The 6,541-nt window shown below is 40.2% G+C and overlaps 1 long non-coding RNA gene across 1 annotated transcript in view; it reads left to right on the top strand.

The window, feature by feature from the left end:
- The first annotated feature begins 518 nt into the window (after positions 1–518).
- The window catches only part of LOC311002235, a 29,151-nt gene continuing 23,128 nt past the window's right edge, over positions 519–6,541 (top strand). The window contains exons 1-2 of the long non-coding RNA XR_014596232.1: positions 519–556; positions 660–929. This is a non-coding gene — a long non-coding RNA (uncharacterized lncRNA). The remainder of the gene's footprint in view (positions 557–659; positions 930–6,541) is intronic.

Below are 6,541 nucleotides of genomic sequence, written 5' to 3'. Positions count from 1 at the left end.
CATAAAACAATACATGGAGTGTGGAGGAGGTCAGTTAGAGTCCTGATGACATGAGGAGTTGAGGGTCCTTTTTTAACACTGACTGCTCGTGGTTATAAACATCTGCAATTGGATAAAAATGTGACGACTTCATACTGGATTTATGGACTTGATATTCAACATCTAGTTTTTATGTTTATTTAGAAATCAGCTGATCTGAACATTAATGATACTCATTTGAATTTGTGCTGAAAAGTTTTGCCCTGATTTTAAACTTCGATTTGTTTTCTAACTGTGTAATTTTCAGTTTCAGTCAATAGAGTCACTGTGACTCTGCTGCCCAGCTGGTCTGAGATCTACAGAGGAGAGAAGATCACTGTCAGATGTGAGATCCAGGGAGGTGGAGACACTGAGCGGACGTATGAGTGGAGAACAACCAGCTCATACAAACCTCCATCAGTCAGAGAATTCACTATCAACAGTGTTACTGAGTCTCACAGAGGAGACTACAGCTGTAGAGGTAGAAGAGACTATTTGTTAACATGGTGGAGTGGAGTCAGGACACTGACAGTATCAGGTGAGTTGAACTGTCTCTCGTTACGTTTACCATGGTCATGTGATGGTAGTAGCTGTTTTAATAAACTCATTTAATTGTTGTTGTTTTTGGTTCAATCTAACAGCTGATAAACCCAAGGCCAGACTGGGAGCAGGCACAACAATCATACCAGCAGGAGGCAGTGTGTTACTGACCTGCTCTGTGGACGGTCCTGATGACTGGAAATACGACTGGTTCAGACGAGTCTCACACTCTTCTAGAGCTGATCAAGTTAAAGACGTTAGATCAGACAGAGCTGTTGTATCAGAGGGAGGTCTGTACTACTGCAGAGGAGGGAGAGGAGAGCCAGAGTTTCACACAGAGAACAGTCAGGAGGTCCTCATTCAGGAAACTGGTGAGTTTGATCATTAACTGTAATACTCAATGTCTACTGATGATGGTGAACAAAGTTTGTTATGTAATATGAAAAATTATAATTATTATTATGTTTAATATAAGACACATACATTCATATACACCTGTTTGTTCAGGTCATTACTTATATGTTTTCATGTTTACTGTAGCCTACTGTATGTGTATTTATCTGTTTTTGTTGTTAAAGCTGTTGAATGATGTTTGTGTTGTTTATCAAGCTTTTCTTCAAAATTCAAACTCTCACAAAAACAACTGATTCAGAAATATAAACTTCTGATGTCAACAGTTTCCAGTAGAGTCACTGTGACTCTGCTGCCCAGCTGGTCTGTGATCTACAGAGGAGAGAAGATCACTGTCCGATGTGAGATCCAGGGAGGTGGAGACACTGAGTGGACGTATGAGTGGAGAACAACTAGCTCATACAAACCTCCATCACACAGAGAATTCACTATCAACAGTGTTACTGAGTCTGACAGAGGAGACTACAGCTGTAGAGGTAGAAGAGACTATTGGTTAACAGAGTGGAGCAGGAAACTGACAGTATCAGGTGAGTTAAACTGTCTCTCACTCATTCTGAAATAATTGTTTCTTAATGTTTTTATTGATCTAATTAGGATTTGTAAATATTGATCTGTCAATCACTTGTTTTGTTTTTATCTGTGAACTGAACAGCGAACAAACCCCGGGCCTCACTGAGAGCCAGTGACACAGTCCTACCAGCAGGGGGCAGTGTGACACTGACCTGCTCTGTGAACCCATCATCTGGTTGGAAATACAACTTGTACAGAGACAATAAACTCTCTGAACCTCTGAACCCACATGATGCTGCTTTCAAGACAAGTGGAGAGATCAGAGTCTCACAGGAAGGAGTCTACAGGTGCAGAGGAGGAAGAGGAGGAAGAGGAGACCCAGTCTACTACACAGAGGACAGTCAGGAAGTCAGGGTTGTTAACACTGGTGGGTATGGAAGTAAATAAACAGATAATCTGAGACTGACAAATATTGTGTGTGCTATTATGTCTGATTATTGAATCTTTTTGTCATTTTTCTGTTAAATTCTTGACCGTGATCAGTCCCAAACAGAGCTGTTGTGACTCTTCAACCCAACTGGCCTGAGATCTACAGAGGAGAGACGATCACTGTCAGCTGTGAGATCCAGGGAGGAGACACTGAGTGGACGTATGAGTGGGAAACACCAACCTCACTCAAACCTCCAGATCAACATGAATACAGGATCAGTCCTGCTTCATCATCCCACAGTGGAGACTACAGGTGTAGGGGCAGAGTGAAAAGTGATCGACTTAATAGAACAGAGTGGAGTGATTCAGTCAGACTGACAGTGTATGATGGTAAATCACATCATGTTTCATTTAAACTGAAAATCTCAACACGTCATTAAAAAGTGTTTTTGTTCTTTTCTACTGAAACTGTATCATAGAGTTTGTCCACATTGTGTCCAACTTCCCAACAGTCAAACCCAGGCCTGTCCTCACTGTGTCTCCATCATGGCTGAGTCCTGGAGCCTCAGTAACTCTCAAGTGTGAGGTTGGACTTAAATCTGCAGGATGGAGGTTCTTCTGGTCTAAGGCTGTTCCTGATCCATCACAGCTCTCCTACCGCTCTGAGCTGCTCCCTGGTAGCAGCAGTGGGACTGAACAGGATTCCTACATGGTCCATGGTCAGACACACACAGCAGGATATGTGTGTCGGGCTGGAAGAGGAGACCCAGTGGTTTACACTGAGACTAGTGAACCAACGTTTGTCTGGTCTGGAGGTCAGTTTGTTGTTTCTTGTGTTTTTTATGTCAAGAAGCTGTCATTACCTGATTTCATCCAGATCCTAAATATTAATGTTGATTCTGCCAAACAAATAGATTTTAATGTTCATGGCCCCAGTGGCAGAAACATACTGACCAGGTTAAGATCCAAGATCCCTCTCTCCTTTAAGCTTGTTAGGTATACTGGTACTAAAAAGGTACTGCGGTACTAAAGCAATAAAAAAGGTAGGAAAAAAACAGTACTTCTCTATGTGAATACCTGAAGCATAGAGCTGTCAGTGGTGACATGGAAGAGAAAACAGCAGAGAGCGAGAGAGAAATACAGGCTTCCCGCTATGTACATAGCAGTGGCCTGTATACTATACTGCCTATATATTTTTGGCCCAAACCTGGACCGAACAAGCACAACCGGTCAGATTAGTTGGGCCCGCAAGTCGAGAATTCAACTGAGGTTATAATTTATAACCCATACGTTTAACACCACAAGCTAACATGTCCTTTGTGTTCATAATCTCCTCTCCTTCAGCACTCATAACAAACACATGGCGATGGCACCAAACTACACAACACAAATGATTGGCTGTTTGCCTGTCACTGGTAGCGTCCAGGGATATTATAGGCTATTTAAATAAGCATGTTGCGCATTTAGTGCATACATGTCAAATTATCCAGCTGTTTACTTATCGCTATCATCCAGTCTAATATTCACAACTTTAAACCAATTTGTATCAAAGTTAGGATCACATGCAAACACTGTCCCATTTACAGTCAGTCATGTGTCCTGGGAGGATCAGGGAGCTATTAGCAGGGTTATACTGTAAATAAATAAATGTGTGTGTGTGTGTGTGTGTGTGTGTGTGTGTGTGTGTGTTCCCCCTTTATTTGGAAAAGTACCCATACCAAAATGTTGGTATTGGGACATCACTACTCTCCTTGTTTCCTTCTCTCTTTCCTTTGTCCTTCAGTTAATCTGAAAGTTTTCCAACCAACCAACAGAGAGATAGGAGGTTTCCACCTGAGTGTAGCTCCACTCTCGAGGTTTCCACCTGCCACTGAGTGTAGCTCCACTCTCCTCAGTGGAAACTTTTATTGTGGATATTTGAGTTTCATGTCACTGTCCGTGTTTGTTTTTAGTCGGTCAACAGACAGGACAATTGTACATGTAGACTTTACTCAGTACTGAACCACACAAACCTGGAAAATGAATACGTTGATAAAAAGAGACATAGGTGACAGAGCAGGTACAGACAAGATAAAAACAGATATAAAGCTAAGACATCAAGACTAAAAGAGGAAAATACTTTTTTACAGAGAGAAGAAAGATTGTGAAATATGTGTGTTTGTGTTTGACATGTTTTTCTTGGATGTTATTTATCTTCTTTCACTTTCAAAACACGAAGCAGCTCCATGTTTGTGCTGTTTCTTCCAAACACTTCATCTTGCTCCTGCTGATACTCAACAAACAACAGATTAACAATTAAATATGTACAATGAGCTTGTTTTAATGTTAAAATCTTTTTGTGTTGTTGTTGTTGTTCAGATGTTGATCCATCAGCGTCTCTCACAGTGAGTCCTGACAGAGTGCAGCACTTCACCTCTCAGGAGATCTTAGTGAGATGTGAGGGAAACTCTACTGAGTGGAGACTGAGGAGGTTTCCTAAGAGTGACTATTACTGTTCTGACCGGAGAATAAAGAACGGATCCTCATGTACAATTTACACATCCCAGCCCAGTGATGCAGTTTACTGGTGTGAGTCTGGATCAGGAGAGTTCAGCAACACAGTCAACATCACTACACATGGTACATTTTATTACATTTTGTCTCTTTTACACTTTTTGTAGAATCTGGTTTGTTCAGTAATTGTAGCTTCACAACACAAATCGCTTCCTGTTTGATCTGTAGATTTAATTCTTAATTAATGATGATTAAATGTCAATGTTCAGTCTGTTTTCTAGTCTTTGTCTCAGTTTACAAAACAACACAACATTTATTTTCTGTGACAAAGTACTAAAAAATGTTCCATCTTCTGTTCCTCCTTCAGATTATCATATACAAAATGTTAAATAAATTATTAGTTCGCTGAATATGGAGCTCCTGCACCTGCACCAACTGGGACTCAGTTTGTTTTGATGTTCTTTACAGTTTTAACTTTGAAGCTGTAGTAGAAAGACAAAAAACTCCCTGTTCTCTAGAGCTACAGTAATGAACTCTAACCCGGTCATCTGTGGCTGCAAATAAGCATCAACATCATCTCAGTCTCAAAAGGTGGTTGCAGAAACTGAAGCACTGTAGAGGTTGAAAAAATAAAAAGCCTTTATTTCAGCATGGCCTTAGATTTTTTATTTTAAAAACTTTACGTTGCGTTGTGGCCACAGGCCTTCATCAGGGCTGGTGTGAAATGGCGCACATATGTTAACCCCTAAAGGAAAAGATGACATGATCTACCTGGACCACAGTCAAAACCAGCTGAAACAAAGTACACATCAATTCTTGCCAGTAAATTACAATATATATATATATTTTTATTTAAACCTTTATTTTAACTCGTTGGTCACTGAGGTTTCCCTCATTTACAGGGACAACGACAATACACAACAACATTTCAGGAGAGGATGAGTGGAGAACCATACAAAATATCACACAATACAAACATAAACAACGCAAGCGCTTTAATATACACATACAGTAAATCATCACATTAAATTATATGAAGTCCTCACTCATAAGGACAGATACACATCCTGGGCCAAGGGACCAAAGAAAGGAGGAGAAATCAAATTAATCATTCAGGTCTGGGTCTTTCTCTTTGTAGGAGCTTTTTTATCCTGTCTCCTCCCATTATACAACCTGCTCTGGTTGATGCCTAAGATCTTTTAAGTAAATGCAACTACAGTGTTTAGTGTCTTTATAATGTAGAGCCATGGGATATTAGGGTCTCCCGTCCTAATAGCATGGGATCCCCACACTGCAGAGCACCAGAGGTAGAGACCGAGAGACTTTTCTCACCATGCAGCACTTAATGCATGTGCTTTTTGATGAACATCTTGGTCTCATATTTTTTCTGTAAACAAATGAAATCAAATATTGGATCTTAAATAATAATTTGTCACTAAAATAAGAATAAAACATTTACATTCTGTTTCTCATCTTTGTCTATCAGCTGGTTTTTAAAGGTCTGCACCAGCTGATCTCTGACTGAAGCTTCATGTTCTGACTGTTTTACAGGTCGTGAACATTCTGATATGATCCTGTTGAGCCCCGTCCATCCTGTGACTGAGGGAGAGTCTGTTATTCTGAGCTGTGAATTCAAGACAAACAAAAATCCTTCCAGTGTGTTTTTCTATCAGAATAACAAACTGATCCAAAACGACACCAGGACGGAGCTGAAGATCTCTGCAGTGTCAAAGTCTGATGAAGGTTTCTACAGGTGTGAGTCTTCAGGAAAGAAGTCTCCGCAGAGCTGGGTGTCAGTCAGAGGTGAGTAGTGTTAAAATGTTTGTCCTTTTTCTATTTTGTGAACTGTGTTGTTACACTGGTAACATAAAGTACTATGTTTATATGCCTGTGCTGTATATTGATTAGTTTCTGAATATTTTTTTTCCACCTGCCTTAAACTTTTAGGAAATGATTTTGTCAGTTATGATTTAAAGTTTTTCATTATTTGTAACATTTAATCTACGATATTTACATTTATAGCTGGGCCCAAACCTGAAAGCTCTTCATTTCCTGTGCTGCTGATTGTTTTGCTGCTTTGTGGAGTCGTACTGATTGTCGTCCTGCTCCTCTTGTGTCGTCACAGACGGTCCAAGGGTGA

Source organism: Trachurus trachurus, assembly GCF_905171665.1.
Source record: "Trachurus trachurus genome assembly, chromosome: 18".
In the NCBI taxonomy this organism is placed as follows: Eukaryota; Metazoa; Chordata; class Actinopteri; order Carangiformes; family Carangidae; genus Trachurus; species Trachurus trachurus.
Note: the sequence above shows the minus strand (reverse complement) of the source record. Positions and strands in the feature narration are given on the sequence as shown.